This window comes from Cupressus sempervirens, chromosome 10, assembly GCF_028749045.1.
Source record: "Cupressus sempervirens isolate cs-2001-9-10 chromosome 10, ASM2874904v1, whole genome shotgun sequence".
Taxonomy (NCBI): domain Eukaryota; kingdom Viridiplantae; phylum Streptophyta; class Pinopsida; order Cupressales; family Cupressaceae; genus Cupressus; species Cupressus sempervirens.
In genome coordinates this window covers 866,862,229-866,889,447 of record NC_143127.1, presented here as the reverse complement: position 1 = coordinate 866,889,447, position 27,219 = coordinate 866,862,229, and positions in this window count along the sequence as shown.

Genomic DNA, 27,219 nt, shown 5'->3' with positions numbered 1-27,219 from the left:
TGGATCACATTAAGGGGCTGAAATGCCAATTAGCACATGCATTTGCTATGAAGGATTTGGGGGCAGCAAAAAAAAATCTTTGGTATGAAAATTTGTAGAGATAGGAAGAACAAAACATTGATGCTATCTTAGGTTGATTATGTTGAGAAGGTGTTGCAATGTTTCTCTATGGAGAATGGTAAAGCTGTTAGCACACCTTTACCTAGTCATTTGAGGTTGACTAAAGAGATGTGTCTTAACACACAAGAAGAGGAGAATAAGATGTCCAAGGTACCCTATGCTTTAGCTATAAGAAGCTTGATGTATGCTATGATATGTACTAGGCTAGATATTGCACATGCAATGGGAGTCATTAGCAGGTATATGAGCCATCTAGAAATTGAGCATTGGAATGCCATCAAATGGATTCTTAGATATTTGAGAGGAACATCCAAAAAGTGTTTATATTTTGGGGGCTCTTCTATTGATTTACAAGGCTATGTTGACTTAGATTTGGTAGGGGATATTGATACTAGGTGGAGTACTACATGTTATGTCTTTACTATTAGTGGGGCGGCCATGAGTTGGGTTTCTAGGTTACAAAAGGTTAATGTTTTATCTACTATAGATGTAGAGTATGTAGCTACTACAGAGGCAACCAAGGAGATGATATGGCTTTAGTTCTTCTTGGAAGAATTGGGATGACCTCAGAGGGATAATTATTTTTTAACAGATAGTCAAAGTGCCCTTCATTTTGCAATTAATTCAGCTTTGCATTCAAAGACCAAGCACATATAGTTGTGGTACCATTTCATTTGGTCAATTTTGGAGGATGGAAAGTTAAAGATGGAGAAGATACATACAAATGAAAATCTAGCAGATATGTTGACAAAGGTAGTAACAATGGAGAAGCTGAACTCCTCTTCAGCTTTGGTTGGTCTTCTCGACTGAACATGAATAAAAAAATAGTAAATTCTAGGATGGTGTGATCTAGTGGGGGCCTCATTGAGTAGCGGCATGGCTACAGGATTAGTCTCCAAGTGGGAGATCATTGTTTAGTGTGGAGCCTAACTAGTCCCCAAGTGGGTGATTATTAGTTTGTGGTGACTGATCAAGAAAGTACTGTACATACTTCATAAATTTTTTGCGGCCCAATTTTTTTTTTTTGGGTACTATTCATAGATTTTCCATTCGTAGATTCACCAATAAAGTAATGGCTAATATTCACCAATTAATGGCCAACATGTAGTAACCCTAAAGTGGTTTAATAGTTGTATAAAAGGGCTTAGGGTTAGGGTTGTTTTAGAGTTGTGATGTGAAATTGGTTCTCGCAGCAATATTGAGCTATGAGGGATTATGGATTGTAATCATTGGATTGTAATAATATTGGACCTACTATTTGGTGAACATAGCTCAAGGATTGGGTGAACCATGTTAAATCTTGGTGCGTTGTGTTCTTTTTTGTGTGATCTATTATTTTTTGTTATTGGTTATATTTGCATGTAATTGTTATTTTCTATCCATGGTTTAATCCTAACAAGTGGTATCAGAGCAAGGTTTTTTTTAGTTATCCTCTGCAAGAAAGTCTAACGGTTGAGTGGGAGCAATGGTAGATGAGGGTAAGCTAAGGGTTGACAAGTTTAACAAGCAAAACTTCCAGTTATGGAAGATGCAAATGAAAGACTATCATTATTAGAAGGATTTATGGAAACTATTGGAAGGCAAATCCAAGAATTAGGGATCTAAGTCAAATGATGAATGGGATCTTTTGGACAGAAAGACACTTAGAAGTATTCAATTATGCCTGGCACCATTGGTAGAATTTAATATTATAAAAGCAAAGACAACATAAGACTTGATGAAAACCCTAGCAACACTATATGAAAAGCTCTCTGCTTCAAACAAGGTATTTCTCATGAAGCATTTATTTAATATGAAAATGGCAGAAGGTGGATCTATTATAGATCATTTAAATGAGTTTAATACTATTACTAGTCAGTTATCTTTTGTGGGTGTCAATTTTGATGAAGAAATTAGGGCTTGTGTTCTTTTCCTAAAAGTTGGAATGGTTGTGAGTAATTCTATTTCTAGATCTAGTACCCTAACATATGATGATGTGATCAGTGTTGTTTTGAGTGAGGAATCTCATAGGAAAACTTTAGGTGGATCTACATTAGGAAGTGCTTTGAATACACAAAGCAAGGGTAGAACGACTAAGAGAGGAAGTAACTCTAGAAATTGTGGGAAATCAAGAGGAAAGTCAATGGGGAGGAGGTCTCAATTGAGAGGACCCAATGATTACTGGTACTGTGGGAAACTAGGGCACAAAAAGAAAGATTGTTGGAATCGAATGAAAAATGAAGAAGATAAACTAGATGGAGACAAGGAAGAAAATGTGGTAAGTAACAAATCCAAAGAGGATGCTTTGCTTCTATCTTTAGAAAGTGTTGATGATTCATGGGTTTTAGATTCTGGTGTTTCATTTCATGCTACACCTCATAGAGGTTATTTCATCGATTATGTCCAAGGGGATTTTGGACTTGTTTATTTGGGGGATAATGATCCCTGTTAGATTGCTTGAAAAGGGAAAAGTTAAGATTAAGTTATAGAATGGGAATCATTGCTACTACATGAGGTAAGACATGTTCCAAGGCTGAGTAGGAATTTAATTTCAGTAGGGCAACTCAATGATGAGGGTTGTGTAGTTACTTTTAATGATAAAAATTAGATGGTTTCAAAAGGTTCCCTTGTAGTAGAAAAAGATGTGAAAGTAGACACCTTATATCTTTGTATAGGTCATATTTTTCTTTCTATTTTAATTGTTTCAGAGAAAAATGAATGTTCAGGAACAATTTCTGTAGTTGCGTAGGGAGAACAAATAATTGCTTTAGATTCTGATACAGCACTGTGGTACACTAGACTTGGGCACATGAGTGAGAAAGGTATGAAAGTACTTCATTCAAAGAAATTATTACCAGGTCTAAAATGTGTCAATATAGATTTTTGTGAAAGTTGTGTTTATGGAAAACAAAAGAGAGTGAGTTTTGTGAAGATTGGGAAGGAAAACCAAAAGGAGAAATTAGAGCTTGTGCATACATATGTATGGGGACCGGCTTAGGTATATTCCCTTGGTGGCTCTCATTAGTATGTTAGATTTATTAATGATGTAACTAGAAAAGTATGGGTTTATTTTCTTAGACAAAAATTTGATGTATTTCAAACTTTTAAGAAATGAAAATGCTTAGTTGAAAATGAGATTGGTAAGCAATTAAAATGTCTTAAATTTGATAATGGTGGTGAGTATTGTAGTCATGAATTTGGAGATTATTGCTCCACTAATGGTATTCATAGACAAAAAACTTTTCCAAGAACTCCATAGAAAAATGGAGTGGCTGAACGTATGAATAGGACTATAACAAAATATGTAAGGACCATGCTGAAAATAGAACCAAGCTAGAAGCTAAGTCAAAGAAATGTGTATTTTTTGGATATAGCATTAATGAATTTGGTTATAGGCTTTGGGATTTTGAAAATCAAAATTTTTTAAGAAGCCAAGATGTCATATTCAATGAGAAAGTGTTGTACAAAGATCTGTTGTAGCAATAGGAGAAGAAAGAAGATGATTATGTAGTGTTGGATACTCCAAAAGTTGATGTTCCAACCATTCCTCATGATGTGCAACAATTGAAACAAAAAAAACCACACACACTAATGAATGTTAGATAGTCAACAAGGCAAATTAAACCTCCATAAAGATTTTCTTCCTCTTTGTATTCAATTTTACTTACTGATGTTGGTGAACCTAAATGTTATGATAAAGTTGTACAGGTGGATACTAAGATTCAGTGGGAGTCTACAATGAAAGATAAAATGGACTCTTTGTTGAAGAATAAGAAATGAGATTTATGCAAGTGGCCTAAAGATAAAAAGGCTTTATATAATAAGTGGATTTATAGGTTGAAAGAAGAGGAAGGAGGTAAGAAAAGATTTAAAGCTAGGTTAGTTGTGAAAGGATTTGCACAGAAAAAGGGCATTGATTTTGATGAGATATTTTCTCCTGTTGTTAAGATGACTTCTATCCGTACTATTTTAAGTCTTGTGGCTACTAAAGATTTGCATTTAGAGTAGCTTGATGTTAAAATAGCCTTCCTTCATGGTGATTTGTATGAAGAGATATATATGGCTTAGCCATGGGGATTTGAGGTTAAAGGTAAGGAGAACTTAGTGTGCAAATTGAAGAAAAGTTATATGGCTTGAAGCAAGCACCTCGACAGTGGTATCTAAAATTTGATAGTTTTATGCATGAGCATGGTTATAGTAGGTGTAATTCAAATCATTGTGTTTATTTTAAGAGGTTGGATGCTGACAACTACATTATTTTATGTTTATATGTTGACGATATTCTTGTAGCGGGGTCTAACATGGATCACATTAAGGGGCTAAAATGCCAATTAGCACATGTATTTGCTATTAAGGATTTGGGGGTATCAAAACAAAACTTTGGTATGAAGATTTGCAAAGATAGGAAGAACAAAACATTGACGCTATTTCAGGCTAATTATGTTGAGAAGGTGTTGCAATGTTTCTTTATGGAAAATGCTAAAGCTGTCAGCACACCTTTACCTGGTCATTTGAAGTTGACTAAGGAGATGTGTCCTAAGACACAAGAAGTGGAGGATAAGATTTCCAAGGTACCCTATGCTTTAGTTGTAGGAAGCTTGATGTATGCTATGGTATGTACTAGGCTAGATATTGCACATGTAGTGGGAGTCATTAGCAGGTATATGAGTGATCTAGGAATTGAGCAATGGAATTCCATCAAATGGATTCTCAGATATCTGAGAGGAACATCCAACAAGTGTTTACATTTTGTGGGCTTTACTACTGATTTATAGGGCTATGTTGACTCTGATTTGGTAGGGGATATTGATACTAGGTGAATTACTATAGGTTATGTCTTTAGAAGATTAATTTAGAAGGTTAATGCTTTATCTACCACGGAGGCAGAGTATGTAGCTGCTATAGAGGTAGCCAAGGAGATGATATGGCTTCAGTTCTTCTTGGAAGAATTGGGACACCCTTAGAGGGATAATTATTTGTTTACAGATAGTCAAAGTGTCATTCATCTTGCAAAGAATTTAGCTCTACATTCAAAGACCAGACACATACAGTTGTAGTACCATTTCATTCGGTCAGTTTTGGAGGATGGATAGTTAAAAGAGAAGATAGATACAAATGAAAATCCAATAGATATGTTGACAAAGGTAGTAACAAAGGAGAAGCTAAACTCCTCTTCAACTTTGGTTGGTCTTCTTGACTGAACATGAATAAAATAATAGTAAAGTCTAGGGTGGTTTGATCCACTAGGAGCCTCATGGAGTAGTGGCATAGCTACAAGATTAGTATCCAAGTGGGAGATTGTTGTTTAGTGTGGAGCCTGATCAGTCTTGAAGTGAGAGATTGTTTGTTTGTGGTGATTGATCAGGAAAGTACTGTACATCATAAATTCTTTGGGGCTCAGTGCATTGCCCTGGAATTTTTTTGGGTACTATTCATAGATTCACCATTCGTAGATTTTCCACTAAAGTAATGGCTAATATTTTCCAATTTATGGCTAACATGTAGTAACCCTAAAGCAGTTTAATGCTTGTATAAAAGGGCTTAGGGTTAGAGTTGTTTTATAGTTGTGATGTGAAATTGGTTCTTGCAGCAGTATTGAGTTGTAAAGGATTACATATTGTAATCAGGTTGTAATCATTGGTTTGTAATAATATCAGACTTGTTGTTTGGTGGATGTAACCCTGGTATTGGGTGAACCATGTTAAATCTTGGTGCCTTGTGTTCTTTTTGTGTGATCTATTATTTTTTGTTATTGGTTATATTTGCATACAATTATTATTTTCTATCCGTGGTTTAATCCTAACAGGAATAATCACTAGTTTACCTCTTAGATACATAAATACATCCTTAGGTAAAGCCTTAGTAAATAAATATTCTATCTTCTCCTTGGTGTTTACATATTCTAATATCACCTCTTCATCTTGAACCAATTCCCTTAAGAATTAATACTTGATTGCAATGTGTTTTGTCTTTGTGCGCATCACAAGATTTTTTGATATGTTGATTGCAGTTATGTTATCACAATAGATAACCACTATTAAGATTTAACCACAGAAAACAAATAATAATTACATGCAAATATACACAATAAAAGAAAATAATAGATCACATAGAAGAGAACACAAGACACCAAGATTTAACATAGTTCACCCAATCCCTAGGCTATGTCCACCAAATAGCAAGTCTAATATTATTACAACCTAGTAATTACAACCTGATTACAATTTGTAATCCCTTACAACCTAATACCACCATAAGAAGAAATTTTTACATCACACCTTATGAAATAATCCCTAACCCTAAGCCCTTTTATACAAGTATTTTTCTAGCTTTAGGGTTAAAATTAGTTACAACATGTTGGCCATAAATTGGCGAGTATAAACAATAGCTAATTGGTGAATATAAAGTATGCATAGTACTTCCCTAATCAGTCACCATAAACTAACAATCTCTCACTTGGGGACTAATTAGACTCCACACTAGACAACAATCTCCCACTTGGAGACTGATCCTATAGCAATACCGCTAGCACATGGGGCTCCCACTGGATCAAACCACCCTGGACTTTGGTATTCTTATATTCCTATTCACTCTAGAAGACCAACTAAAGCTGAAGAGGAATTCAACTTTTCCCTTGTCACTACCTTTGTAAACATATATGCTAGATTGGCATATGTATGTATCTTATCCATCTTTAATTTTCCATCATCCAAAACTAATCGAATGAAATGGTAACGTAACTGAATGTGTTTTGTCTTTGAATGTATATCTGAATTCTTTGCAAGATGAATGACACTCTGACTATCTATAAATTTTTTTTATCCCTCTGAGGGTGTCCCAATTCTTCCAAGAAGAATTGAAGCCATATCATCTCCTTGGATGCCTCTGTAGTAGCAACATATGCTTCCTCTACAGTGGATAAAGCATTAACCTTCTATAAACTAGAAACCTAGCTCATGGCTGCCCCACCAATAGTAAATACATAACATGTAGTATTTCACTTGGTATCAATATCCCCTACCAAATCTAAGTCAACATATCCCTGTAAATCAATAGTAGAGCCCCCAAAGTGTAAACACTTACTAGATGTTTCTCTCAAATATTTGAGAATCCATTTGACTGCATTCCAATGCTCAATTCTTGGATGACTCATATACCTACTAACAACTCCCACTACATGTGCAATATTTGGCCTTGAACATACCATAGTATACATCAAGCTTCCTACAACGGAAGCATAGGGTACCTTGGACATCTTTTCCTCCTTTTCTTGTGTCTTGGGACACATCTCCTTAGTCAACATCAAATGACTAGGTAAAGGTGTGGTGACAACTTTAGCATTCTCCATAGAGAAACATTTCAATAGCTTCTGAACATAATCAGTCTGAGATAGTGTCAATTTCTTATTCATCCTATCTCTACAAATCTTCATACCAAGGATTTGTTTTGCTGCCCTCATATCTTTCATAGCAAATGCATCTGCTAACTGGCATTTCAGCCCCTTAATGTGATCCATGTTAGACCCAACTACAAGCATATCATTAACATATAAACATATAATAATGTAGCTATCATCATCCAACCTCTTAAAGTAAACACAATGATCTAAATGACACTTATTATATCCATACTCATGTATAAACCTATCAAATTTCAGATACCATTGCCGAGGTGCTTGCTTCAACCCATATGAAGTTTTCTTCAATTTGCACACTAAGTTCACATTATCTTTGACCTCAAATCCCTATGGATGAGCCATATATATCTCTTCATCCAAATCACCATGAAGGAAGGTTGTTTTAACATCAAGCTACTCTAAATGCAAATCTTCAGTAGCCATAATACTTAAAATAATGCAAATAGAAGTCATTTTAACAACATGAGAAAATTTCTCATCAAAATCAATGCCTTTTTTCTGTACAAAGCCTTTTACAACTAACCTAGCTTTAAATATTTTCTTACCTCCATCCTTTTCTTTCAACCTATAAACCCATTTATTCTATAAAGCCCTTTTACCTACAGGTAACTTCCATAAATCCCATGTCTTATTTTTCAACAAAGAGTCCATTTCATCTTTCATTACAATCTCCCACTGAATCTTAGTATCCACTTGCATAGCTTCATCATAGCATTGAGGTTCACAAGCATCAATAAGTAAAATAGAATACAAAGAAGGAGAAAATCTTTTTGGAGGTCTAATTAGCCTTGTTGACCATCTAACATTCACTGGTGTGTGTGGTATTTGTTGTTGTGGTTGTTGCACATCATGAGGAATTGTTGGAACATCATCTTTTGGAGTATCATCCAACATTACATAATCATCTTCTTTCTTCTCATGTTGTTGCAATAGATCTTTGTACAACACTTTCTCATTGAATATGACATCCCTGCTTCTTACAATTTTACAATTTTCAAAATCCCAAAGCCTATAACCAAATTAATTAATGCCATATCCAAAAAATACACATTTCTTTGACTTAGCTTCTAGCATGGTTCAATTTTCAGAATCTATATGAGAAAATGCTTCACAACCAAAGGTTTTGAAAAAAGAATAACTCACCTTCTTACTAGTCCATGCTTCCTTTGGAATACCACAATCCAAAGGAGTAGAGGGACCTCTATTAATCATATATATAGTAGTATTGATAGCCTCCACCCACATGTGTAAGGGAAAGCCAACATGCAACCTCATGCTCCTTACATGCTCTGTTATAGCCCTATTCATGCATTCAGCCACTCCATTTTCCTGTAGAGTCCTTGGAATAGTTTTCTATCTATGAATACCATTAGTGGAGAAATAATCTTCAAATTCATGACTACAATACTCACCACCATTATCAGATCTGAGATATTTTAATTTCTTACTAGTCTCATTTTCAACCAAGCATTTCTATTTCTTAAAAGTTTGAAATTTGTCAAATTTCTGTATAAGGAAATAAACCCATGCTTTTCTAGTTGCATCATCAATAAATGTAATATAATAATGAGAGTCACTCAGGGAAGATACTTGAGCCAATCCCCATACATCTGTATGGACAAGCTCTAATTTCTCTCTTTTATTTTCCTTCCCAGTCTTCAAAAAACTCACTCTTTTTTTTTTTTTTTTTTTCCATACACACAACTTTCACAAAAATCCATATTAACACATTTTAGACTTGTTTAAATTTTATTTGAATGAAGTACTTTCATACCTTTCTCACTCATGTGCCCAAGTCTATTGTGCCACAACCCTATATCAGAATCTATAGTAGCTATTTGTTCTCCCTATTCAACTGCAACAACTGTTCCTAAATATTCATTTTTCTCTAAAACAATCAAAGTAGAAGGAAAAATATGGCTTGTACAAAGATATAAGGTGCATACTTTCACACCTTTTGTTACTACAAGGGAACCTTTTGAAGCCTTCCAATTTTTATCATTAAAAGTAACTATACAACCCTCATCACTAAGTTGGCCTGCTGAAATTAAATTCCTTCTCAGCCTTGGAACATGTCTTACCTCATGTAGTAGCCAATGATTCTCATTATGCAACTTAATATTAACTTTTCTCTTTTCAACAATATGATAGGGTTCATTATCTCCCAAATAAACAAGCCCAAAATCCCCTTGGACATAATCAATGAGATAACCTCTATTAGGTGTAGTATGAAATGAAGCACCAGAATCTAAAACCCATGAATCATAAACACTTTCTAAAGATAGAAGCAAAACATCCTTTTTGGATTTGTTACTTACCACATTTGCCTCCTTGTTCCCTTCTGGATTATCTATTTCATTGTTCTTTCGAGTCCAACAATCTTTCTTCTTATGCCCTATTTTACCACAATACCAACAATCTCTCAGTCCTCTAGATTGAGACCTCTTCCCCTTTGACTTTCCTCTTGATTTTCCATGACTTCCAAAATTATTTTCTCTTTCAATCATTTTACCTTTGCTTTGTGTGTTCAAAGAAAAACCTGATGTAGATCCACCTGAGGTTTTCTTATGAGTTTCCTCATTCAAAATAACACCAATCTCATCATCATATTTTAGGGTACTAGATCCATATATAGAATTACTCATAGCCATTACCAAGTCATTCCAACTTTTAGGCAAATAACACAAAATCAAGAGATCCCTAATTTCTTCATCAAAATTGATAACCATAGAAGATAACTGACTAGTAATGGTATTAAACTGATTTAAATGATCTGCAATAGATCCACCTTCTATCATTTTCACATTAAATAAACACTTCATGAGAAATACCATGTTTGAAGTAGAGGACTTTTTATACAATTTCTTTAGGGTTTCCATCAACTCTTCTATTATTTTCACTTTTATAATATTAAATACCACTGATGGTTCCAAGCATAATCGAATGCTTTCAAGTGCCTTTCTCTCTAAAAGATCCCATTCATGTTCCTTCTAAGAACTTCCATAAATCCTTTTTATAAAGATAGTCTTCCATTCGTATCTTCCATAACTATAAGTTATGCCCATTAAACTTATCAACCCTCAACTTACCCTCATCTACCATTGCTCCCACTCAACCGTGAGACTTTCTTGCAAAGGATAGCTGAAAAAAGAACCTCACTTTGATACCATTTATTAGAATTTAACCACAGACAAAAAATAACAATTACATGTAAATATAAACAATAATAAAAAATAATAGATCACACAAAAGAAAACACAAGACACCAAGATTTAACGTGGTTCACCTAATCCCTCTGTTGTGTCCACCAAATAGCACGTCCAATATTATTATGATCCAATGATTACAACCTAATTACAATCCATAATCCCTTATAGCTCAATACATCCACACGAAGCAATTTTTTCATCACACCTTATGAAACAATCTCTAACCCTAAGCCCTTTTATATAATTAATTTTTCAGATTTAGGGTTAAAGTTAGTTACAACATGTTGGCCATAAATTGGTGAATATAAACAATAGCCAATAGGTGAATATTAGCCATTGGAAAATATGAAGTATGAACAATACTTCTCTTATTAGTCACCACAAACTAATAACCACTAGTTCCTTGATTTCTTCCTTCATTCCTAACATTAGTTTCTTGATCCATTTTATGTTAGAATAATTGACTATTGTAACAATGTGCTCTACATTTTTTGTGGATTGAAAGATGCAATACTACTTTTTGCTTTTCCAAGACACTAGCTTCTTTCCAAGAAAGAATGTTTGTCCACTAGTGCTTTTTCTGTCATCAATTCTTCCTACCAAATCTACATTAATAAAAGATATTAATTCAAAATTTCCTCATTTCTTATACCATAAGCCATATTCTTTAGTTCCTTTTGAGGTAGGTACCTTAAAATTATTTTGATTGCCATTGTGTGATTTTTTTAAGGATTAGTAGAAAATCTTGCAACTATGCCAACTACTAATGCAATATTAGGTCTAGTGTGTACTTGATATTGAATTTTCCGAATCATTGATCTATAAGTTGTTAGTTTTTTATTTTTATTTTGCTAGGTTTTTCCTACACTTTTGATAATCTCGCTTAGGTTAATAAAGCATGTCTTATTAGGTGAATGGTTGTGAGGTGTCACCTTCCTACATGTGAGCATCCATTAGCTATCTTAGGAAGATACTTTGCTATCTTTAGTCCGATAGATGGTTGCTCCTCATTGGTTGGTGTTGCCACCTCCTCCCTCTTCCTAGCCTATATAAGCATGCTACCTGGCTTCTATTTGTATCTCTTATTTTTGCATCATCTTAATGCTGTTTTTCTTCTAGCATTTGCATTACTCTCTTGGGGACTAACTCTGTGTTGCTATTTTGATTTTGTATCATTTGCATTCATAGTTTAGATATTTAATCTTTGCACTAGTTTTCTGGGTTATTAATCTTTTTAGATTCTAACGTGGTATCAGAGCTTTTCTATGTGCAAGAGTAGATTTTAGTTTCCTTATTTGAGAGATTCGGGGGGGGGGGCAAATAAACTTTATTGTAGTTTTTTGAAAAAAAAAGTATGCTCTTCTCTTGCATATTTGGATGATCCTGAGAATCAGAAAATTTTTGACAAAAATGATTTTTCTCTGGGGTTTCAATCTCAAATCTGACAACCAACTTGCATATTTGGAGTTTTCAATTAGTATTGCAGGTTCCAGCATGCCATTGATGGACTTAGGAAGTTGATCTAGCATTTTCATGTCATATTTTGGTTGCTGGGGTCATTTTTAAATTTTTGGAGCCATTTTTTACTGTTCAAGGCGTTTGATTTACACTATAGCAACATCTTCTGTACATCAGCAAGAAAAATGCTTTTTTGGGTTTTGTTCGCAGCCCCAAAAAACCATCTAGGTGTCTTTTAGATTTTGCATGCAAGCTGTATATTTTGTAGAATCAAGCATGCAAAGCTACAGCCATACCCCTCTCCGTTGGTAGTCGCAGATTTGAACGCAGTTTTCAAATGTCTCATTCTTGCGCATATGAACTCTGATTTTGATGATTCTTGTTATGAACTTGGCTATTTTTTTGTGCTCTATCCATCAATGGAGTTGTTTTTTGATTTTCATACATGAATTCTTTAGAAATTGCAGATTCTCAACCGTGACTGTGCACAGTTCTCATTTTGAAAACTTCGGAGGATCATAACTTTCTCATACGACCTCGTATCGAAGCGATTCTTTTTTTGAAAGTGCATGATTTTTTGAGTAGATCGCAGTGGTGCTATTTTTTTTCTTGATTATTGTGCTCAAGTTTCACTTTTAGCATATGCTCTTCATGAGGAGGCCCTGTCAGTTTTTCTTCCGTAACTTGAGCATACAAACGTATTTTTTTGATCCAAAAAATGCATTGGAAAGCTGGTTCTGAGACAGAGATGATGGTACAAGTTTTTTTGATTTTTGCTATAGTCTGGTTGCTTATTTTGGCAATCAAAGCCAGATGTTCTATTTTGTGTTCCGGGAGCCATATCTCGCTCATTCAGACTCTTTTCTAGGCTTGCCAGATATGGTTGGAAAGCTGGTTCTGTGAGTTATTCAGTTGCAGAGGTCTTTTATCCAGATTCTACTCTAGGTTCTTTCTCCTTTGAGTTTTTCACTTTCGCACTCTGGCAGATTACTTGGATTCTACAGGTCTTGGAATCTCTTTTGTTGTTCTTTTGGCTCACTCTTCTTTCTGAATTCTAAGCATTATATGCTTCTATTCTGTTGCATTCTTTTTTTTGTAAACGCACTGAGATAAAGTGCCTACTTTTGCATATCTAGGATCTTGTAGACCTTGTGTTTGTTTGTACTCGCACTCAAATATAAAGTGCCATGGGGGGTCATGATGTTTTTCCATTTTGTGCTCATCCACCTTTGTCAAGTAAATTTTTCTTCCATGACATTAGCCCATGTAGTGTGTCGGTGACACTGCCCTTTATCTTATGCTTGTACTTCTATTGCACTATTGGTGTTCTTGATTCTTCTTCTTGCAAATGTTTTTGGCATTGCATTTCAGTGTTCCTATCACCCCTCTCCCTGTTCAGCATTATGGGGGGGGGGGGAGGGGGTTCACTTGTTGTTCTATGCTTCTTTGGTTGATGGTTCGTGACTTCTATTTCCATGGAGGTTCTACATATCAGCATTTTGACAGAGTTTGCAGCTTCATGCTTTGGAGATGCTTCATGCTCTTTTTTGTTCCTCTCTTTGGGAGATTTCCTAGATTGGAGGCTTAGTTTCCTTCATCTAGTTCTTTTTCTTGTATTGGGTACCTGATTAGGCCTTGTTGCCGGGACCCATTTTCTTGCTTTCATAGCTTTGCTAGGTTAGCATCCACCTAAGCTTCGCTTATGGGGGGGTGTTAGTGTAGTTTTTTTATTTTGCTAGGTTTTTCCTACACTTTTAATAATTTCGCTTAGGTTAATAAAGCATGTCTTATTAGGTGAATGGTTTTGAGGTGTGACCTTCCTACATGTGAGCATCCATTAGCTATCTTAGGAAGATACTTTGCTATCTTTAGTCCGATAGATGGTTGCTCCTCATTGGTTGGTGTTGCCACCTCCTCCCTCTTCCTAGCCTATATAAGCATGCTACCTGGCTTGTATTTGTATCTCTCATTTTTGCATCCTCTTAATCCTATTTTTCTTCTAGAATTTGCATTACTCTCTTGGAGACTAACTCTGTGTTGCTATTTTGATTTTGTATCATTTGCATTCATAGTTTAGATATTTACTCTTTGCACTAGTTTTCTGGGTTATTAATCTTTTCAGATTTTAACATAAGTAGTATGGTTTAACTAATTTGAATCATAATTCTTTGAGATTTTATGTTCAGTAGAAATAGGTGTTCCAACTGGTGTACAATCTTCCATTCCAAATACTTGTAATGTTTCCTTGATGTACTTTGATTGAGTGATGAATATCCCATCCTTCATCTAATGAACTTGTAGACCCATAAAGAATTTAATTTCCCTAAACATAGACATTTCAAATTATTTCCTCATTTCTTCAACAAATGTCTTGCATAATATCTCATGTACTCCAAATATGATATCATCTACAAATATTTCTGCAAGTAATATCTTGTCCTATGGTCCTTCTTTGATATACAAATTGATATTATCATTTTTCTTCTCAAAACCAATTCTTACTAGATATCCATGTAGTCTTTCATACCATTATCTAGGATCTTGTTTCAATCCATATAAAGCTTTATGAAGTTTACATATCATGTTTCTTTGGCTTGGATCAATGAAACCTTTAAGTTGATCAATGTAGACTTCTTCTTCTAGGAATCCATTTAAGAAATCTTATTTAACATCTATTTGATACACTTTGAATCCCTTTTGTGTTTCATATGCTAGAAGTATTATGATTCCTTTGAGTCTTGCAACATGATAAAATGTTTTCCCATAATCAATACCTTCTTCTTGAGCATAATCTTTGCATACAAGCCTTTCCTTATTCCTTGTTACTTCTCCTTTCTCATTCAACTTATTTCTAAATATCCATTTTGTACCAATCACATTTTTATCCTTAGGTGTAGGAACAAGAGAATAGGTTTCATTCTTTTCTATTTGTCAATTTTTTCATTAATTGCCTCTATCCAACTTTCATTTTCTAGAGAATCTTTTATAGATCTAGGTTCAAATTAACTAAGAAGACATGTACCTTTCAATTTGTTCTTTGTTAGTATGTATTTTGTCTCTCCTCCTATTATTTGTTTAGGTGCACGATGTCTTATGATAAATTTTGCATGTCTTGGATCTTTCTTACTTGATTCTAAACTTGGTTCACTTGGTTCCTCAAGATCATCATACTTATGCTCGGGCTCTTCTAGCTGATCTAACTATAACTTAGGTTGCACTACTTGAGGCTACAACTTAGGTTAAGCTATTTGTGACTTGGGTTCCTTTGTCTAGGACTCGAGTTGAACTATTAGTAAATTTCTTGGTACACTTGGTTTCTGATTGGCTTCAACCTTCTGGGGTAAAGTCTCAAGTTCCTCCTCATAATAAACAAACTTTCTATAGTCTTTAGGTTCCTTGTTACTCTATTCTTCAATCCTTTCTACAAACTCATCAATCTTCACATTTGAAATATCTATGAATTTGTGAGTAATAAGATTCAAACATGTGTATGCCTTGATTTTATTAGAGTAACCTAGGAATATACCTTCATCACTTTTTGCATCGAGTTTTCCTTTTCTTCCATCTTTGAAGATATAAAATTGTCTTTAAAATACTCTGAGGTATCAAACATTAGGCTTATACCCATATCATAATTCACAAGGTGTTTTTTTTGTACCTTTTTTTAGTTGAACTTGGTTCTATGTATGAATTATTTTGTTGATTTCTCCTATCTAGTATTTTGGTGTAACATTTTTCTTAGTCATTAGTGTTCTTACATACTCCATGATGGATGTATTTATTCTTTCTACTATTCCATTTTTCTATCTAGAGTTCTAGGTTCTGATGCCTATCTTTCAATTCTTCTTTCATTGAAGAACTCATTGAATTCATTTGAGATGAATTCTCCTCCTTTATCTAATCTTGGGCATTTCAGATTCTTCCTTGTTTCTTTTTCAACTCTAGCCTAAATACCATTTGAAATTTTGAAAAGTATCTGATTTATATTTTAAAAATATTACAATCATCACTCTAGAATAATCATCAAAAAATAAAAGAAATTATATCTCTCCACAATAGCTTTCTATACCCATTGGCCCACAAAGACCTGTATGAACTAGTTCTAAAACTTCTTCAGAATTATAGGACTTACTGCTAAAACTTATTTTACTCATCTTTCTAATTTGACATTGTTTACACAAGCCCATCTAAGATTTCTTCAAATAAGGTACGCGTCTTGTTAAAGAAGGAGATTTTTGAAAATATATTGATACAAATATGATAAATGTGTTTCAATCATTGTTTTGTCATTGATGTCAAAATTTCTATTTTGCTGGTAAGACAACTGGTTATATGATTTAAGTACTATCACTTTTTTGAGTGATGAAGAGGATTTGATCAAAAGATGTAACAATAGCACCTAGAGGAAAGGTTGAGTTATGATATAAAAGGAGTACAAGAATTAGCTAAGACAGTGATATCATAGTGCATTGATAACCTATTTAAGGTTGCAAAGGTTGGTTACACTAAGAAAGTTCAGAATAACAAGTTAAACAAAGTTTATCTACCAAGTTTGACTGAATGGATAGTAGGTGCCAAGAAACGTTAGTGCATGCTGAGAAGAAAATTAATTGGAGCCGAGTAAAAGCCTATTTTAGTGTATACTAAGAAAAACAATGAATGCCAAGTAAAGTTTAGTTGATGTCGAGCACTAGTGAACTTTAGTTCATGTTGAGTGATTTTACAAAGGATGCTAAGTAATGCAGTATGTGTCGAGCATAAAAAGCAAGTTAATGTCAAGTGTTAACATTATTGGAAAGATTGTGAATTCGATGAATCTGAGCTGAAAAGTTTTTTTTTTGGATTGTGTGAACCAAGTGGAAGATAAGATTGATGAGCTGGTGACATAGAATTCATGGTAAACCATTTTGAGATGAATTCAAAGAGGATTGAAGGAGAAGTTTCTAGAAGTGATATGAAATAAGGGGTAGATTCATTAAATCCTACCTAATCTATCCTAACCCTAAATTGGATGATGGAGAATGAATGCCAAAATATATTAATTCTCTATTTATAGGGATGGTCAGTCAAAAGCAAGGGTTGTCCCATGCGAGAACCTAAGGAAGACAAGGCGTCAAGTGTGTCGCTTCATTCAGTGACCTAATTAGAAGTCTGCATTGACATGTTAAGCAAGAAGGCTTAAGGGTATGGATGCTTGAAGGGTGAACAAGATATTAGAGCTGAAATATGTGAAAGCCATGTAGAATGGAGGACTAAAATAGAGATCTATAATCTACAAAATGGAGTTGTAAGTTGTTATTAGATCAAGCCTTACTATTACTCTCTAATAATTATATTAGTCTATGGTAAATCCTTTGGATTAAGGTTGACCAAATAGTAATTTGTAAATATTTTAACCATGTGACATTCCAAGTGAATGGTCTAAAGTCCTCTAATAAGGCTCACTCCTAACAGGATGATTGAAATCCTTTAATAGGGTCACATTTAACAATGTGTATTGTAACCTTTAATAGGGTTGGCCTTTCACAGGGCATCATTTCAAAAGAGTGAAAAAGAGTAGCATGTTACTGGTGGTTTTTTCCAAATTGGGTTTCCATGTAAATCATTGTGTCAAGTGTGTTGTTGAATCTTTTATGTTTCATGTTTACATTTCTAATAATTGATTTGACAGTAAACTACAAGTTTTAAGTGATAGCATAATCTTATGGGTGCATGCATGATGATAAATATTTTATTGGTTCACTAAGCTATGAAAAGTTTTATTTGTACATTTGGACCTTGGATAACTAATTTACCCCCTCTCAGTTATTCTAAAGAATTCCAATAATTGATATGAAAGCCATCTACTTAAGGGGACTAGTTTGAAGTTACTAGAAGCACGAAGATCAAGATGTCAAAATGAGATGTACCCAAGATTAACAAAGATAACTTTCCTACATGGAAAAGTTTGATGAAGCTATACCTTGGAGGACTTGGCAATCATGCATTATCTATCATTACTACTGAGCATGTTGATCCTATTGGAGCCCTAACTATTGAGGATTTGAAAAAGAAGAAAGAGCACAACCAAGCAATGTTGGAGATTGCCTCTACCCTAAGCCATGTTGAATTTGATGATATCAAAAGTCTTGATAGTGCAAATAAAATGTGTGATGCTCTACACACCATCTATGGAGGATACAAGAATGTTCTAAGAGCCAAAGTTGATAGTCTCAAAGGTAAGTTTGATGATATGAGAATGCAAGAAGGTGAAAATATTGCTCAATATTGGTCAAGGATAAAAGATGTTGTTAATCCAATAAGAGGAGCTATTGGTACAATAGATGATGATATTTTACTAATAATTTTTTTAAGAACACTTCTACCTATATATGCCATTAGAATTTCTACAATACAAGAACTGAGATGTATATTAGAGAAAACTCTATCTCTTGAAGGTCTGGTAGGGAGGCTCATTACTTTTGAGCTATCTAACTTTGATAATTACAAACTAGAAAATATTGAATCTATTTTCAAAGCTAGGCTATCATTGAAGGAACCTAATGAGAAGAAGAAGAAAAAGAAAAAGTATGTGTTCATTGATAGTGATAGAGACAAGAAGGATGTATATCAACTTGAAGCACTACTAGCAAGGATATTTCATAGAGGTAAAGGCAAGTTTAAAGGTAAATTAGCTATCATTTGTTTCAATTGCAATGAAGTTAGTCATATTGCTGCTAGATGTCCAAAGAAGAAGAACTATAGAGGTGGTGACACGTATAAAGGTAGAAGAGATGAAGATAACAAGGATTACGAAGACAAAGGCAAGAAGTCTTGCTACATTGTTGAAGATGAAATAAAAGATGAATCTCATGAACATGATGATGAAGTGGTGTATGTTGCAATGAAGGATGAATTAGATGAGGATGAGGCAACTGCACTTGTGTCTTGTGTGAACAAAAATGATAGATGGATCATTGACAGTGGGTGTTTACATCACATGATTGGAGATAAAAGTAAGTTCATCACCTTGAATTTTTATGATGAAAATAGTGTAAGATTTGACAATGATGCACCATGTTTGATGAAAGAAAAAGGTTCTATCAAAGTCATAGAATAGATTTTATGTGAAAATGCATACTATGTTTAAGAACTTAACTATAATTTATTGAGTATTTCACAACTGAATAATTTAGGATGTAAGGTTGAGTTTGAAAACAAGATTTCTAAGATATATGATACTGATGGAAAACTGATTGAAAAGGGTAATCAAACTAGAAGCAATCTATTCTACCTTGATATAGAGGATGCAACTTGTCTAATTATAAAATCTAATGATGTATGGCTATGGCACAAAAGGCTATTTCATGTTAATTTTGATAATTTGGTTAGTATCAGTAATATGAGAAAAGTTAGAGGTTTGCCTAAGTTGAAGAAGTTTGATAATATAATGTGCGAACGATGTTAGTTAGGAAAAATGAAAAAATCAAATTTCAAGAGTAAAGCTCATACCTCTAAAGGAATACTAGAGATGGTTCATACTAACTTGTGTGGAAAAAGTGAAGTGCAAAGATACATAGAAGATAAGTACATTATGTTGCTTGTTGATAATTATTCTAGAATGATGACAATTATGTTTCTGAAATATAAATATGATGCTTTCCAAATGTTTAAGTGGTACTTAGCAAGAGTTGAAAAGGAAATAGGTAAATTTCTAAAATTTTTGAGATCTAATAGAGGAGGAAAATTTACATCAAATGAGTTTGAGATGTTTTGTCATGATAGAGGAATCAAAAGACAGACATTTGCTCCTAAAACCCATCCACAAAATGGAATTGCTGAAAGGAGGAATATGTCTGTAATGGATTATGCTAGGACACTCATGATGGAGAAAACTACTACTTTGAAATACTAGAGAGAAGCTGTAAGTACAACACTCTATACCTTGAACCATGTAGAAGTCAAGAAAGGCACTCATTCAACACCTTTTGAACTATGGTATGGATACTCACCCTAATGTAAAATATTTTAAGGTATTTGGAAGCAAATGATTTGTTCTCAAAGATTTCAAGAATGATAAACAAGATGCAAAACATGAAGAAGGTATATTCCTAGGTTATTCCACAAGAAGTAAAGCTTATAAGTGTTTAAATGCTAACACTAACAAAGTTGTGGAAAGTGCAAATGTGAAATTTGATGAATATACAGAAGCATATGAGGTTGAACCTATGAAAGAACCAAAAGAATAAAAATAATTTGTATATATTTATGAAGGTATGCATGCTGAAGAAGATGCTACAAATCAAGCTACAAACCAACATCAAGTTTCAGTGATTGTCGAGTCACATATTATGAATGTCGAGTTGCATTCAAGAACCAAGCTACATTCAGATGTTGAGTTATAGAATGAAGTTGAGGTACATTCTGATTTTGAGATTAGTGTACACAAGAGAGATGTTGAACTACTTGATAGAGATGTACATAGTGACTCTAAAGTAGATAGACCAAATGAAGAAACTAGAGCTGAACCAAGATTGTCCAAATATGTCAAGAGACATCATCCTGCTGCTCAATTCATTGGAGATAAAGATGCTAGACCAATGAAAAGAAAAAAGTTGAGAAATGATACATGATTGTTGAGCATGAAAGAGCCTAAAATAGTGAAAGATTCCTTAGAATATGTGGACTAGAGTAAAGCTGTGGAAGAAGAGATTGAACAAATTGAGAAAAACAAAACATGAACTCTAGTTTCTAGACCAGAAGAGAAAAATGTGATTGGCACCAAGTTAGTATATGGAAATAGGCTAGATGAAAATGGTGAAGTCACAAGTAACAAGGAAATATTAGTCTGCAAAGGATATGCACAAGAAGAAAGAATTGACTGTGGAGAAAAAATTGCTCTTATTGCTAGATTGGAAGGAGTAAGAACTCTACTTGCTTATTCTGCATACGAAGGCTTCAAATTTTATCAAATCAATGTTAAATATGCATTTCTAAATGACACATTAGAGGAAGAAGTTTACATAGAACAACCAAAAGAATTTTTTGATGTTAACAATAAGAATATGGTATGTAGATTACACAAAGCTTTATATAGTTTGAAAAAAGCACCAAGAGCATGGTATGAGAGACTTCACAATTATCTTGTGAAGATTGAATTTGAAAGGAATGATGATAACAACAATATGTACATGAAGATAGAGAAAGGAAATGGTATTTTTTTATCTAAATTTTTGTTGATAATATCATATTTGAAGGGAAAGATGCTTTATGTAAGGCTTTTGTAAATGAAATGAAGCAAGAATTTGAGATATCTATGTTTGGAGAAATCAAGTTTTTTGTGGGTTTACAAGTAAATTAGATGAAATATGGTATATAAAGCACTTAGTCAAAGTATATCAAGGAGATATTGATTTTTTTTGGATTGGAGGATTCCAAACTAGTAAGTACACCTATGGTGACAGGACATAAATTGTCAAAGAATGATGATTCAGCAGAGGTAAATCAAACATTATACAAGTCTATGATTGGAAAATTACAATATGTAGTAAATAGAAAACTTGATATTGCATTTTTTATAGGGATAGTTGCAAGATTTTTTGCTAATCCTAGAGAGAATAATTTCATGGCTGTAAAGAGAATAAAGAGATATCTGAAATGAACAGAGGAATATGGTCTATACTATAAGAAATTAGAAATTTGAATTAAGAGCCTATACTAATGTTTATTGGGATGGAAACACTGATGATAGACAAATCACCAGTGGAGGAGCTTTTTTCTTAGGTGAGAGTTTGGTTACATGGACTAGCAAGAAACAAAATCACACAAGTCACAATCTACTGCTAAAGCTGAATATGTTGTTGCTATTGCAACTTGTACAAACATTGTATGGATCAAACAACTACTCAAAGGTATGAAGGAAGAGATCATTGAACCAGTGATACTTTATTATGATAATACAAGTGCTATAAATATATCAAAGAATCATGTGATGCACATAAATACTAAGCACATTGCAATCAAGTATCATTACTTGAGAGAATTAGTTCAAGATAAAGAGGTGAAGATGGAATATGTTAACACAAAAGAGAAAATTGCTAATATATTCACAAAAAACATTACTTAAGGATGCTCATGAGTATCTAAGAGGTAAAATAAGGGTGATACCCCTATCAAAGGCTATCTAAGTAACAAAAGGAGTTCCCTGCATCAAAAAAGTTGATTGTCATATGTTATGAATTGATGCAATGGATCTTACTTCAGGAGCTACCTAAAGTAATCAAAGAGATGGAACTACAAATTAGTCACAACCAAGTTGATAGAGGGAGAAAATGAAGAAGTTCATATGTTCATATTAAGATGACAAGTCACTGACATTGTTGTCAGAGAGGGAGAAATATAGAGATATAATTGAAGGGAGATATTATAAAGAATGAGAGATATACAACTAAGAGGGAGATATATTATATAGATATGAAACAAAGATGGATAAATCCTAACTCACAGTATGAGGGAGAATTTTTGACTAATGAAACAAAAATTGTATCTACTAATTACATCTACCTAATAAGAGGAAGGTAATGGAGAGAAGTAATTAATATGGAGTCATAAGGAAAACACAACATAGTTTTGTAACCTAGTTAGAAGATGAAAATTGTTGATAGAGGGAGAGATATCAATACAAGGAATTATTTTATTTTTGGTATTTTGTTGGTCTTACTATTTTGACTTAGTCAATTTGGTTGATTAGTTTGTTTTTCCATCAATGCCAAAGAGGGAGATTGTTGAAAATAGATTGATACAAGTATGATAACTATGTTTCAATCATTGTTTTTTCACTGATGTCAAACCTACTATTTTGCTAGTAAGACGAATATTTATATGATTTAAGTACTATCACTTATTTGAGTGATGAAGAGGATTTGATCAAAATATGTAACAATGGCACCTAGAGGAAAGGTTGAGTTATGCTATAAAAAGGAGTACAAGAATAAGCTAAGATAGTGATATCATAGTGCATTGATAATCTAATTAAGTTTGCAAAGGTTGGTTACACTAAGCAAGTTCAAAAGAACAAGTTAAACAAAGTTTTTCTACCAAGATTGACCAAATGGATATTAGGTGCCAAGAAAATTTAGTGAAAGCTAAGCAAAAAATTAGTTGGAGCCAAGTAAAAGCCTATTTTATTGTATGGCGAGCAAAATAGTGGATGCCAAGTACAGTTTAGTTAATGTCGAGCACAAGTAAACTTTTGTTCATGCTAAGAGATTTTTTTGAGGATGTCAAGAAAAGTAGTATATGTTGAGTATTAGAAGCAAGTTAATGTCGAGTGTTAGCATTATTAGAAAGATTCTGAATAAAATGGATCTAATCTAAAAAGTTTTTTTTCTTGAATTGTGTGAACCAGGTGGAAGATAAGATTGATGAGATGGTATCACATAATTCATGGTAAACTATTTTGAGAGGAATTCAAAGATTGAAGGAGAAGTTTCTAGAAGTGATATGAAATGAGGGGTAGATTCATTGAATCCTAACTAATGTTTCCTAACCCTAAATTGGATGATGGAGAATGAACCAAAAAAAATCTTAATTCTCTATTTATAGGGATGGTTGGTTAGAAGCAAGGGTTGTTGCATGCAAGAACCTAAGGAAGACAAGGAGTCAAGGGTATTGCTTCATTTAGTGACCCAATTGGAAGTTTGCATTGTCATGTTAATAAAGAAGGCTTAAGGGTATGGATGCTTGAAGGGTGGACAAGCTATTAGAGTTGAAATGTGTGAAAGCCAAAAATAATGGAGGACTAAAATAGAGATCTATAATCTTTAAATGGAGTTGTAAGTTGTTATCAAATCAAGTTGGCCTTTCATAGGGTATCGCTTTAGAAGAGTGAAGAAGAGTAGCATGTTACTAGTGGTTTTTCCCAAATTGGGTTTCCACATAAATCATTGTTTCAAGTGTGTTGCTGAATCTTTTATGTTTCATGTTTACATTTTTGAAAATTGATTTGACAGTAACCTACAAGTTTTAAGTGATTACATAATCTTATGGATGCATGCATGATGATAAATGTTTTATGGGTTCACTAAGCTATGAAAAGTTTTATTTGTACATCTAGACCTTGGTTAATTGATTCACCCCCCTCTTAGTTATTCTAAAGAATTCCAGCACCTCTCACTCTTGTGTTCTTTCGTATGGTGACCAAGTTATCAAAATTAACATGACACATTCTCTTATGCCATAGATAACTATATACTATTCTAAGCTAACAAACATGTACTTCCAGTTAGATCTAGGTAAAACAAGTTAACTTTTGTCTAATTTCCAGTCCCAACTAGGTTTCCTTTTCCATCCAATAGTTTAGTTTTTCCATTCATGAATTCTACTTTATATCCTATACTACTCAACTAAGCTACACTAAGTAGAATATGGCTTAATCCTTCAACCCAGTAGGCATTTTCACAATTGATTCCTTCAGTTAATGCTATGATGCTATGCTTCCTTTTTCTTTAACATAACATGGTTCATTATTTCTAAATCTAACACATCCACCACCATATTGTTCCTAATGTTCAAATTTATTTTTGTCACCATTAATTTGATGTGAACAACCACTATCTATGTTCCATGTATCATTTTTGCTAATATGACAGATATGTGTCATCTTTTCATTTTCCTCATTATCATATTCATATTTAATGACAATATAGACTACTTCATCTTCATCATTATCACTATCAGAATCTTTTGCAATATAATATGATTTATTACCTTTGTCTTTGTATTCCTTGTAGCCTTCAATGTCTTTCTTTCCTTTGAACTTGTTGTTTCTTTTCTCATCTATATCTTCTTTGTTTGGACATCTTGCAACTTTATGACCAACTTCTTCACATGAGAAACAAATCAATGAAATTTTACCTTTGAATTTTTCTTTCCCTTTTGCTACTCTTTTTTCTAGTAGGGCTTCAATGACTTCAAGGTCTTCATCTAATTCTTCTTCTTCTTCATTATCAACTAGTCTTCCTTTTGAGTTTCCTCCTTTTCTAGAAAGGATTATTTTGGCTTTGAATGTAGATTAAATATTGTTAGAAATAGGATAATAATTATCAAAGTTATCCAATTCAAAATTAGTTAATCTTCCCACAAGGTCATCTAGGGTCAAATAATTTTTTAGATTACATCTCATCTCTTGAATAGCTAAAACTCTAATTGCATAAATAGGAAGAAGAGTTCAAACCCAAAGGTACTAAGTGGATCCCAAAGAAAAAAGTTGAAACCCAATGCATAATGGCATCCACCGTTGCTAATCCTCCATCCAGTGACTCATGTCCCCCATCTCCTAACTCCATCTTGGGTGCCTATATCCCCAAGCACACTTCCACAAATCCTCCATCACGCCCGCATCTACCATCTATCCCCCATATGCTATTTTCACACCCGTCCCAACATGTGCCAATGTTGCTCTTGCAAGCATCCCCATCTCATGCTCCTTTCCAACCTTTTCATCCCTCCATCTCCTACCATCAATCCCATCTAATCCAATCTATTGCATAAATCACACATCCGGTTTACCAACAGCTAGCAACAAAATTGAACATTCCAATAGCCAGTGAAAAATCCCAAAAAAGACAAAATAGCTGAAGATAGCCAAAATCATTCCAGCTAAGTCCAAAGTCAAAAAGTTAAAAAAAAGAAAAGAAAAATAAAGCGTCCACTAGTGAAAACTTGGCAATTCAAGCACCTTGGACAAGTACCATGATGAAAACTTGGCAAACAAGCATCATGCGTAATCCCGCCATCCCCAGCTTAGCCTATCACCCTCATGCTTTTGGTCATCTCTTGACATCCAACTCCATCTTCCAATCTATCCACCTATCCTCCACCCTCCATCTTACATCTCACACCATCCACTTATCTCTTGCAGCTTCAGCCAACCATCCTAGCAATCATCCATCTCCCTAGCCCCTTCAGCTTTTTCCATCCTAGCTTTAATCCTATCACATCCATCATAAGACCTCCTTCTGCATGTTATCTTCTGATTGGGGGCACTATATTCCTTGGAGATCTTGTCTTGTCCATCCTCCCTTCTCATTGGTATCTAGCTCTAGGCTATCCTCATGCAAACCCAATGTCATCTCTTTATATCCATCATAATCCTAGCTATCTACCATCCTATCCAGCCATCTCATCTTGCTCCTCTAGCTATCCTTGGTCACAAAATCTCTCATCATAATTGGATGCATCCTTCCAAATCCATATCTTTTGCTATCACCCCACCCTTAGCTTTTGCATCTTGCACAACATCAAACCATCCCGCTATCCTATCATCCTGCGCTTTTGCCTACTTGTAACTATCTTGGTCAGCTTTAGCTTGTAAATATCTTGGTCCGTTAGCTTGTACATCCTCTTTAGCTTAGTACCATTGTATCTATCCAGCTTTTGTGTCAGTTCCTTCTTGATCAGCATCTTGCACACATCGCACATCTTGGTTAGCTATTTCAATGCATCCTTTAGCTAGATCTCCTATCACCAAAGTGTTATCCTTCTTAGTTCAGCTTGCCAGATGCATCACTCACCCAGATCCATCAGCTTAGGTGCTCTCCAATAGATCCTTGTAGGATATAGCTTTCCTCATGTCTGATCTCGGTCTGTTAGTACCTCGTCCTACCCATCTCGTTGGCAAACAGTTCTCTTTTGGATTTTCACTTTCTTTTGATTTGGAATCTTCCCTTTTGGGTCTTGAAGTATCTTTTCCAAACAATCTTTTTGTTCCCTCCTCAAAGTTGCCACGATCTTCCATATCATGGTATACTACGAATGGGGCAATTTGGGCGTAAGGTCTTGATCAAGTCTTTCATTTGTTTCTTTTTTTTGCTTGTGGGTTACCCAGTATCGGTTCCACACTGTTTCGTCCGAGTTTCATGTATGATGCTGGGGCAATCTTTGTGTGTTTTTTTTGAGTTAGTTCGTTAGTCCTCTGGACAGTTGGTGAAAAGGCCTTGATGTTCTTGGTAACTTTGGCAATTAACCAACAGTCCTATAGCAAATCTAGTGCTCAAC